The following is a 12,335-nucleotide window of genomic DNA, read 5'->3' on the forward strand; positions in this document are numbered from 1 at the left end:
TATAAGGATGGCAGGGTAATTTTAGTTACCCAGAAGGATACTAAATCTAACTTCTATATTGAGTTACTTATATATGTTTATCATGCATCTAACAGAAGAAAGATGAAAAAATGTCCAATTAAATGACAGTTATTAGAAACTATGGCTTTACATGTTATTCATTTGCCTATTCTAACTAATGAACACGTCTTTACTGATATGTGTAAAGAAAACACATATTGTCTGCAAGAACAAACTTTATGCTGAACAAGAAAATCATGTCATCCAGCAGATGGCATATGAAATTCACAAAAAAACAATTACTATTAGAAGAAATAATAATAACCTAAGCATAAAGGTTGAACACTTTTTGTTCTTTGGAAAACTTTGAATAATACTTATCTACAACAGTTATTATGAACCCTCAAATAGTCATCTGACTTCTCCAAAACTTTATACTTTTTAATTGAAACTTGAAAAACATCCAAAATTTGAACTCAAATTCCTTCAATAATCTATGTGTCCCAGGATCACATAAAAATACTTCAAATTAAAACATAATCAAATTTGTATAATCACTTACATGCAATTAAAAGGATAACTGCAGATGTTTTAACCTAGTTCTAAGAAAGAAATATTTCTAAAACTGTATTAAATAAAAAAATTACAAAGTAACTCTTTTTACACAGTGAAAACTCCAGAAATAAAACAAATTCAAAATCAAACACATGATGTAGATTTTAGATATGTAAATTGGATACACAGGGTTTGTGTTTGAAGTGCTATAAATTTAAGTGTATAAAAATGTATCTGTCAGAGAATTATCTGTTTATAGTTCTTCATTCCTAAAGGTTATGAATTAAAATTGAAACAGGCATAGCAAACACCCAGTGCATTTTATCAGGAGACATTGCTTTTTGCGTTCCCTGCAGGTTCCAGTTAGTAACTTAATCCCAGCCAAACGATAAAGTAAACTGTTCATGATTTGTCAGATTAGCTGATGCTTGTCCAGAAAAATGGTCTGAAAAAAGAGTCACCAGGACACTATAATTAAGATCCATTCATCCATTTCATCCTTGGATTGAAGCAAATAATGAAACATCAAAGTAGGCAGGCAGCAGTCTAAAGGAGGTCAGCTGGTATATTTTCAAACATAACACCAGTGTTTAATGCAGCAGGTGTACCAGAAGTCACTTACAAATTATATTAACATCCAATGTTTGTTGAAATAAGATAATGGCTTTCTATTCTTTGTTTATATAATTTTCAAAGATAAAGGAAATGTGTCTAAAAATAAAACATTTATCAGTATTAACAAACACTGCACAGAGCAAAAATAAAATTTCCAAATTTTTAGGTGGTTATACTTTTTATATTGGCAAGTACATGATATGGAACATATAATTTAAAATCTACTGGAGAAAGAAGAAAAGATACATGTTTATTTATCTGTCTATCATCTATCATCTATCTATCATAGCACAGTCTCTGTATTAGATGTGTATAAACAGTCATTTGATTTTATAGCATTTAATATTAATGATACTATATTAAATGAGAGATAGTTATAAATGCATAGTTTATCTTTGTAGAATTAACATCTTTCCTTTTATGACCTTTATTTCTGAGATTATCAGGTTCTCAACAATGAAATTTATGTGAGGCTATATTTGGGTTCTTGGTGATGTCAGGGATGTGAGAAAATAGGATGAGATGTCAAAACAAGGAGAAAACAAGGTTATGATAATGTATTAGAAACTAACAAAGGCAGTACTTTTTTCCAAATGTAATTCAGACTCATTCCTCTGTCTTAAAGTCTTTACCAGTCTGATAAATGTTGTATGAAATCAGCATAAAGTAATCTATTACAATTAAATTCAGCCATCATTGAGCTGAATACTCTACTACGTATGCCATAGTGTCAGGCTTTGCTTTTGACCATGGTAAAAATATCATTATGATATTTTTCTACCTCAAGTTATCAGCAAAAACTGTTTCTCATGGTTCCAAATTTTCAAATCCAGTAGACTTTCTTGTGTCTTCATTCTATTGACCTCCTGTGACACTTGATTCTATGATCAACTTAATGAGAAAATGTCCCTTCCTTTGGTAATTGTGACAGCCCTCTTATTCAACTGGCCTGGCCACCCCTCTTTGGTCTTTGTCATGTGCTTCTGAGATTCTTCCAATTCTTATGTGTTTTCTCAAAACTTTTTGTCACACTTTTAAATTATAGCTCCACTCCTCTTCCGAGGAAAGGCCACTCATTAACTCACCATTTATAGGCATAGGATTCCTAAATCTATAACATTTAAGCCCTACCACCATTCTAATGCCCATTCTCTTAGGAATATACATGTACTCATAAAACATATGAGGTTAAAGAACATATATTTATTATTATCTATACATGTCTATACACATAAATACATCAGCTCACAGTGGTATAGTCTGACGTAACTAGAGTTAAGGGTGTTGAGTTTAAGAGCATTAGCAGTATTTGAATAATGCAATAGTGATATGGCTTAACCAGTTTTGTTTTTATCATCATATACAATTTCCATTATGAATGCTATGCTCAGACAATGTTCTGTATCTTTCTATATGCTGAAGTTAATGACAAAATATTAAAAATTAAGACACTATCTGATGTCAACATGCTTTGGATAATTAAGAACTGCATGCTTTAAAGCTATACTAATTGTTTTTCACAAATCTTCCACTGTAATCCTTGTGTCTTAAACAAAGCAAGTAGCTACACATCTGTATGTACATCTCTGCCACGTATTTTGTCACAGAACATACATCATCTGCTTTGCCTTGTCCCTGACTATATTTGTTAGGTTGCAGCAATTCTCTCTCGCTTTGTGATTGACCTATTTGTAAACTAAATGCAGGAAATTTGGGTAATTTTTTCCCAGAATTCTTACCTCTTAATTGATCCTTATTCATTGCTTACACTAGTACAAAGGGAACCAAAGTCATAAAAACAGTTAAAATTCAAACATGTAACAATCATGCTTTAGTAGTTGAAATTGACAGATCTGAAAAACAAGATCTTGATAGTGTTCTCTCCTTTACCCTATTACTTGGATCAGTTGGTTAAAACTGTTAATGATTCTTGTGGATCAATGCCTTTTCCTTGTAGCTCTAATTTACTGCATTGGTGGATTAGTACAGATTTTTTTGGATGGCTCTGCATCATTCCACCAGATTGCTTGTCTGGATCAAATTTGCTTCAATTCATCACCAACGAAGCAAGGGATAAAATAATCAACATTTACTCCCTCTGAACACTTGTACTGAAAACAGAACAACAACTAAATCCTTGTCCAAATTTAAAGACAATCTCCTATCTTTCACCTATATTTAATAGCTTTCAAGGCTATGCCCCTTAGCTGATCCAGGGCTGAAAATTGTGTATATGATTGACAGTGGCAGTGCATAGGAATTGGGACTGGGGGAAAACCTAAACAGTACTTAAAATTAATGGACCCATGTTTTTACTACTGTCGTCATCACTATTACCAATTCATATTATGTCTTTACATGAATAATGTATGAAATTACTATCAATTGGCTTTTCATTCTGTGAAATGCAGCTTATTGATTTCTTGCTCTTAAATGAAATTTTTCTGAAACTGTATCTGTCTCCACAATGCGACCGCTTCAATAACACTTAGAGAAATGGGCAGGATAGCTAGCTACATAAAAACTAACACATGACTCATAGAACAAAACCTGTTTGTACAATAGAATCAAGCAAATCAGGTAACTGGTTTCAGTCAAGGAAATATTAACCAAAAACACTTCTTTAGTCAATGTATATTGGAAACCTATTACAAACGTGTTAGTTTGTATTCTTGCCATGGTATTACTACAATATAACATATTCATTATTTTTTATGATTTATAATTGTTTAGCACCTCCAGAAAAAGAGATTGAATTCAATATATATTTACCTAAGGTTATGCCCTGAAAAACTTTGCATATTTTATTTAAGTCCCTCCTGTTAACTTGCTTTTGGTATTTTCCCCCTAAAAGTAAAGAGCATGTGGTCCAGTTAGTCACATTTTACTTAAAACAGATTTTCCATATATCACTTGAACAAACTTCTTTACTCTAACGGTAAAGTGGCTATTTATTTGTAAATATTATTTTAGTAGATGAATATTCAGCTTACTTACAATGTCTACCCCATAAACTCACAGTTGAAAGTAAAGGATCTTCTATTAAGGGCAATACATGTAATAAGAATTACCCTATATAATTCCATCATTATGGAATATTCCAGGATAATGATCCTAATGGGAAGTCATATTTTTTGAAGAGGATGCTTAAATTTAGCAAATTACAAATTTATATCTCCAAAATATAGAGCTATAAACACTTTCTCCTACGATAATCCTGAAATGATATTGACTTCTTAATCATGTAGAAATTGTTAGGTTAAAATTGCCAAGAATTTGACAAACTTACCCAAGCTTCAAAACTAAGGAACAACATTTATAATAAATTTTATATTGGGTGTTCTGTTACCATCAATGTATCACCTTCTAAAATTTATTAGATGATTAACTGGCTCTGTTAAAAAATAAAAACCTGACTTGGACGTTGAAAAGAAAACATTATTACTGGTCATTTTCTGGTACTTACAAAGGTACTGTACTAAACAAGTTTCATGTTTTTTTGAGGGGAAAAATCATAGAAATGCATAAAATTTCTACAACTGTCATTTCTTGCCCCATAAATAAAATTTTACATGCCTTAGCTGTCCTCACACATATGGAGAATAAAGACTTTTCTTTAAAATAATTGGATGGAATTAAATTATCTCAGGGATGAGTATTAGTCTGCATTCGTTGGTATAAGAAAATACCACAGACTGAGGGGCTTAAGCGGAAATTTGTTTTCTCACAGTTCTGAGGATTAGAAGTCCCAAATGAAGGTCCAACAGATTTCAGTTTCTGCTGAAGCCTCTCTTTCTGGCTTGTGGATGACCATCTTCTTTCTATGTGCTCACATGGCCTTTCTCAGTGTGTATGGAGGAGAGTATGGAGTGCAAACATATGGGTCTTTACATGTAAAGGAATCAACACATTTTATACTAAGCACTACATAAATCCTGGTTATTAGTATTAATGTCAACATGGTAGTACGTTACTTAATTAAAATTTTATTAAAATAGTATCTAAAATATCATCCTTTTTGTATGTTTTCATAACTTACAACCACTAAATAAAAATGTAAATATATCTCTATATGTTTTCATATTTATGTCACAAAAATACTTAAATATTAAATAATTTCACTAACAGTCTAAAGTTATTCCTTGTTTAAGCAAAGCATATGAATTACTAAAATGTCATGCCCTGCAGCATGAATTAGAATGACTAAATTCTGCACTTTCGGATACCTCAGGTTTATAAAATGTCTCAATATAACAGAAACGCATATTTTGAACAGTTTACTGTTAAAGGAAATTTATTCGATTGATTTTCTGCTGCAGGTGGCACAGGTGTGCATATGAATGTACGTTTTAATAACAATAACACTATCTCTACAAAATGGTTCCTGTTTTTTTTCATTTATATATTTTTAACCTAGTGATAAAACAATTATGTCTTGTTTCACCCTGTGGAGAATGCTGTGTTTAATACTACTTTATATAATAAGTAAATGTTCTAAAATAAGAAAATATATTTTCTCAATATCATGTTCCTTTAAAATATAAATCAATCTTATACATTCCTAACAAGCATAAAAATATACAAATTTAATGGAATTGATTTACTTATTTAAAGACATATAACTTGATGTGTGTCCATTAAATCATTGAAAAGAGACGATCTACACTAATTTACGAGAAAACAGTCACAATTGAGTCACATTAATTCATGTGAGTGAAGCTATTTCTGACAAATACAGAAAATGATTGTTGGTTTTGTCTTTTTTGGGAATAATTTTGCTTATGTGTAATGTTATATCACATGACTCAGGTTATATTTCATCTGGTACATCACATAAATATTACAAATCAAAGTAAAGGGAATACTGAAGCAAATCTATTTTGACTGAGAAATTAGATCTGGGCATTGAAAAACACAGGAAAGTCAGTCAATTTAAAATATGCAGGGCTATTTTTAAAGTTTCTTGAAGAAGGATAATAAAACAGTAATGAGAAGGCAAATGCTATATTTAGCAATGCTATCCCACAAAGATTACATTGTTAATATTCTCAGGAAATAACACTTCTTAGTAGGTCTCCTTTTCACTTAACAGCTCTTATCACTGGCCATTAAACCAATCTGCAAATTCTCGTGTAATGGATTATGGAGCTACATTTTTAAAGATAGCACTCTATGATAAGACTGCATAAACACTTAATAATTTTGAGGTAAGAAGTGTATTTGATTGCAATCATTTGGGTCATCACTATATAATTTACTGTGTGACCTTTGTAAAGTCATTTGAACTCTCGAAATTTTACTTTTAAAATGATATCAGTTCTTGTCTTAACAACTCCACAAATTTAGTTCAAATTTTAGTACAATCTGTGTGCGTGTCATATAAATCATTTATCCAAGCATAACAAAACTCATGATGGGGAAAGAATACAGTTCTGTTTGAGAGATTCTAAAGACACCTTTGAAGATAATTAAGATATCTCCACACCATAAAGGCAGATTCTTTAAAGCTTTCTTATATTTTCGGAAACTGTATTTTTGTATGTTTTTTCCACAGTAATTAAGACTAGGCAGGATTTTTATTTATTTTTATTTATTTATTTTTTTTAACAAACTACTATATGTAATATGTGAAATGTCCTGTGGAAGATCACAAAAGTTTAAGTTAAACCAGGGTCAATCATGTTACTTGTCTGTTCAAAAACACTCAGGTTTCCCTCCTGTCTATCAGAAAAGATTATTTTCCTAAAAATAAAAATTCCCCAGTAATCTTTCCCACAAATCTTTGTTCATCCAGTTCATATCATTATTCCATAATCACACTCTGAATGCTGCCCCTCTGATTCTTTTGCATAATTTAACTCTCTATAATGGATGTTGTAATGGGCTGCCCACATTCTCCTTACAAAAGGACTGAAGAAATTATTTGCCGAGCTGCCGAGATCTTTGCCAGAAAACGGGCCTCAGTTCCCTGCCTCATTTAGAATTTCCTTTCTGAAAACACCTCACTCCTTCCTAGGAAAAACTGCAAACAATGTCTGGACAACATAGACGTATAAAACTGTCACCTAGGGACAGCCTGAGGGTTCATTACAGGTAGAGCACTCCCCATGGAGTTGGCTGAGGATTCCAATGAGACCCCATCACAACTCAGCCCTGCTCTGCTGGGCCCTGCTTGCTTCCCTTCTTTCTGATGGTATTGATCCCAAACATTTTTCCTAATAACAGTTGTGTATGCTAATCTCCATATAAGTATTTGCTTCAGCCTGGGGGGCCCAACTTGAGAAACTATCCCTAACCTCTTTCAAGAGGTTTCAGTTTTCATCCCAATTCCTTCCCGATGCTTTCCAGAACATTATAATAGTTATCACTCTCATTAAAAACTGTAGTATATGTACACTATCACTCAGCTATTAATAGTGTGCAGTGAATAGTGTAGCATAGTGATAAGTTTGTACTGTATATTGAGTTATTACTTTGTTTATTTAGTTATGAATATATGAGGAGCTCTGAGAGATCTTATATTCCAAATCTCTCAGTTGCCTATGGGGCTATATAAGGCCAAAAAAGACAGGTGACTCAACTTTGACACTCTTTTCATGCACATTTTACATTTCAAAAAGTACCAGGAACATAGTAAGTATTCAATAAATAGTAATTTTTAAATTATTGCTCTTATTATTATAATTGTTTCAGTATGATAACACACCTTTTCATTGTAATAAACATACCTGGAATTAAGCTATTAGCTCAATTTTTACAATATGTTGAGTCAGATAGTGTACCACTTGAGGAGAAAATTCTAGTATAAAGAGGTGAAGTAACTTGTCTAAAATCATGTAATTATGTCATCTAATATCAAATAATATGTCTTTTCTATTAATACCTTAATGGTTTCACTCTTGTATAATGATTTAATTTTTCTAGTTTTCGCACTGGCCTTAATTCCACAACACTTTTTGTACAGCTAGTATGCAGAAGAGACTGTATTTGATGGTAGTGACACAGATAAACATGGCACAGTTACTGACTTGAAGGATAATTGCTAAGTCATCTATGTCCCTTTGAGGAGAGACCACATATTATAATTGCTTAAATAATCCCAGAGTGAATGAAGTATTAAAGAAAGAAACAGCATTTTTCGAGTGATCTGTTTTTATTAACTTTCATACTTCTGCATACTATTTCTGTGCTACCATAACTTAGTTTCAGGAAGGAAGATAGTGGCAATTACCACGTTCTGATTAGAGAAAAGGGGTAGTATTCTTCTGGGCCTAGAATAGGATTTACTTTTATACTCTTACTTTTATATCTGGCAAAAGCACATCCATTCTGAAACTCTAGATTGACTGACTCATTTTTGTAAGGGCTTTTGTTTATTCTCTGAATGAATCATTTTTTCTTCAGAGTTTTTGTATTTTGTTCCCAATGTTGTTCTACAACATTATAATAAAGTGTTATATTGTTAGATATTGAAGAAGAAAGCCATTCCTTGCCTTCTTATTCTTAGCATCCCCCATAGTGCTTGACATGCACTAGGTACTTAGTCTAGTTGGCCAAACTAATATTAAAAAGCAGCACTTAAATAGTGCTTAAGAATGGAAAACTATGGAATACTATGCAGCCACAAAAAAGAACAAGATCATGTCCTTTGCAGTGACATGGATGGAGTGGGTGGCCATTATCCTCAGCAAACTAACACAGGAAGAGAAAACCAAATACCACATGTTCTCGCTTATAAGTGGGAGCTAAATGATGAGAACACAGGGACACACAGAAAGGAACAACACACACTGGGGCCTACTAGGGGTGGAAGGTGGCTGGAGGGAGAGGATTAGGAAAAATAATGAATGGGCAGTAGGCTTAACACCTGGGTGACGAAATAATCTATACAACAAATTCCCATAACACAAGTTTACCTATGTAAGAAACCTGGACTTGTACCACTGAACTTAATATAAAAGGTTAAAAAAGGCATTTTTTAAAGAGAACATTGAAATATAAGGAAGAATAAGGATCATAATGTCATAGATTAAATACATATATTTTTCCCCTACTTCTATATTTTAAAAAATATCTCCATTGTATGTAACTCGATCTTTGTGACTTCAGCCTTAATAGGTCAATATAATTACTAACAAAATGACAGGAACAAAAATGTATGGTTCAACCAGCTTGTGTATGGCATGTTCATGACAAGTAAATATAAAACTTATATAAATATGAACATTAAAATATCATGCTTTTTCAATACAAGTCTATCTTAAAGGTGAAATCATTGGTTTACACAAGAACCTCAATCATAAGATAATTGATAACTAGATAATAGTCATATTTTTTACAGGCCAAACAAAATTAATTTCTCCTTCTTCCAACGTTATAATACGTTAGCTGCCAATTCTGCACTCAAATTATTTTCCCTCATGCTTCTACAGATAAAGAAATTGGTGTGCATTTTGCCTTGACAGGTTCCCAGAGAGTCACATAAAAAGAGGACTAATTGGCATTCATTTTCCTATTCACTGCATTAGCATTTTTATGGCAATGTATGAGTTTAGTTTTCTTTAATATCATCTCACTTAACACGATAATACAGGAAAGTAGATATTATTTTATCCCGATTTTTTCTTTTTCATGTGGAGCTTTAGTGATCGACCCAAAATGTATATACCTCCTAGTGGCAGACTAGAAACTAGAACTCAGGGCCCTTAATATCAATGGGCCTATTCTTCCCGTGAGCAAAAGATGTTCAATACACTTCTACTCACACAAACACTGGTATAGGGTCTTGTGCTCCAAACTCAAAACTTAACAGAAAAGGAATTACAAAGTACACACACTATCTTTGAAGCACTGGCTGATTATTTGTTATTCTGACTCTCTAAGCTTTCCCAGAAACATGAAATTCTCTTAATAAACTCTTTTATGCTAGACATCAGTGGATTGCTGAGGAGAAAGATAACCAACCAGAAATACAGACTTAAATTCATTGTTGAAGTGATTTCAGCATAAACTAGGTTGGAAAGGATGCTATTTGTTTAATGGAGAATGATAATTTCAAGGGTTTTACAGGGTTCCTTGGATAGTTTTGAACTCAGACCAAGTTTCAAATCACCCTCCTTTAGGAAGAACAAAAGTATGGTAATGGAGGGAACTGAGTATACTCATGCAAAAGAACAATAATCACCAATACATTCCGAATTTCCTCTGTTAGAAAAAGCTAACTGTAAATTCATGAGTTTTAGCATTTGAGATGTAGTCAGACTAGGCAATCATGAATTAGGATTTTAATATAAAAGTGCAAATCTAGTTTTTTAACCTTTATGTTTATGTTATTTAATAAACTTATAGGTATTGTTTTTATCATTTTTTCTTTTTATTGAGGTGTAATTTAAATACCATAAAATGTACTCATTTTAATATATGATTAAGTATTTTAGTACATTTACAGGGTTGTATAACCATCACAATATATCAATATATTTATTGTACATTTAAATCAACCTCATCCACAAATAAAGCAAAAAATAAAACAAAAAAAACCCTCCAGCCAACCTAGTTTGTTCTTAACCAGAAGGGAATCAACATCCAAAGCCATTTTACACAACATCTGTGAAATATTTGATACCAGAAATTTACAGAAATTTGATAATATATTTAGCCTGTATAGTATTAACTTGAAAAATCAAACAATAGACATTTTAGGAACATGAAAAAGATATCCCCAAAGTAGCCAATTTGGCAAACACTATTTCTGGTATCAGTTCAGCATCTCCTGGTTATATTCAGAAATAAAAATGTCACTTCTTGATATTAGCAGGAATAAAAGAATGTCATTCTAACTTAGTAGAACTAAGTTTCTATTAATGTTTCCAAAAGATAGCTCTTATGTCAAAAATCATAAACCTAAAACGTTTCAAATCCACTGACTGCAAAGCTATGAGACAAATTTATATATAAAACAACACAAGTGGAACTATCTAATGACAACAGCATTAAAAAAAAATAGTATAAACATTGCTAATAAAAGAGGTAAGTCCAAAATAAAATAGGGAAGTCCAGGTAATTAGCTAAATCAGTTGCTTTTTGTCTAATTATCAAATATTTACATTTCTATGTTTTACCCTCCGATATCTGCTCTTAAATAGGAGATCTGATTGAAACAGCCTTTGAAATAAGCATCAGAATGAAACCTTTAGAATAAAAACCCACTAATCTGTTCAAAATGGTAAGCCTGAGATCATATACATAGTTTTCATTATGTAGATATAATTTAAATAGGTAACAGTTGGTTAAAATTGTCATGGAAATGAAGAATAGTCTGTGAATATAGACTAAAATGAATAATAGATTATTATCCCAGGAATTTGGGATAATACTGGTTGGTTTTAGACAGCCAGCCAAAGACCAAGAGGACCTTGTTATTAGCTTATTACATTGTTCACACAACACACTACTCTAGTGAAGGCCCGATTTTAATATTGCTGATAACATAGCACTTTGTTGCATTTACTACATAGCATCTATCTTCAGCAAGACTGAGAAAGCCCCTAATTTCTGAGATTTCCTTCAGCAGTAAGATTTTTCTAAAGGTTTGGAATGTCTCCAATTTGTATTTTCCAAAACATACCTAAGCACAACAAGGAATAACCTAAGGAGGGCATTTCAAGTGCCAGCAAGAAAATAAGTGAAGACTGCTTTTAGGCTAAGCTACAAGTTCACAATTATCATGGTTATGCCATTTCTTCTGAAATCCTCATGAAATCTGCCATTTATTCTAATATAAAAATGGAAATTAATATGATCACAAATCTACTGATGAACTTAAAATTCCCTCATGCATATTAAAATACAGACTTGTCATATATTACAAAGATCATAGTCTACGTAGTAAAAAATTGGGTAACATTATGTGAGACAATGAAGCCAACTCTTTCATTATTCCTAATTATCATGTAGTTTGTGATCATGAGCATACCAAACAAAAAGGTAAAAGTGTGAACATGTCCTTTACTTCATTTTGACCAATATTTTCACTCCCCTCCTCTAGATCTTTCAGTGAAGTTATTTGTTTTATAGCAGTCTTAAGGGTCTACAATTTTATCTCTCTTTTTTTTTTTTTTTGGAGAAAGAGTCTTGCTCTGTCACCCAGGCTGGAGTGCAGTGGC

General features: G+C 32.2%; 1 protein-coding gene across 6 annotated transcripts in view; it reads right to left on the reverse strand.

Moving 5' to 3' along the window:
- EPHA7 (EPH receptor A7) overlaps positions 1 to 12,335 on the reverse strand; it is a 178,354-nt gene that overhangs the window by 102,384 nt on the left and 63,635 nt on the right. The gene's annotated exons all lie outside the window — the stretch shown is intronic.

The sequence above is a fragment of the Colobus angolensis genome, unplaced genomic scaffold, assembly GCF_000951035.1.
Source record: "Colobus angolensis palliatus isolate OR3802 unplaced genomic scaffold, Cang.pa_1.0 Scaffold409, whole genome shotgun sequence".
Taxonomy (NCBI): Eukaryota; Metazoa; Chordata; class Mammalia; order Primates; family Cercopithecidae; genus Colobus; species Colobus angolensis.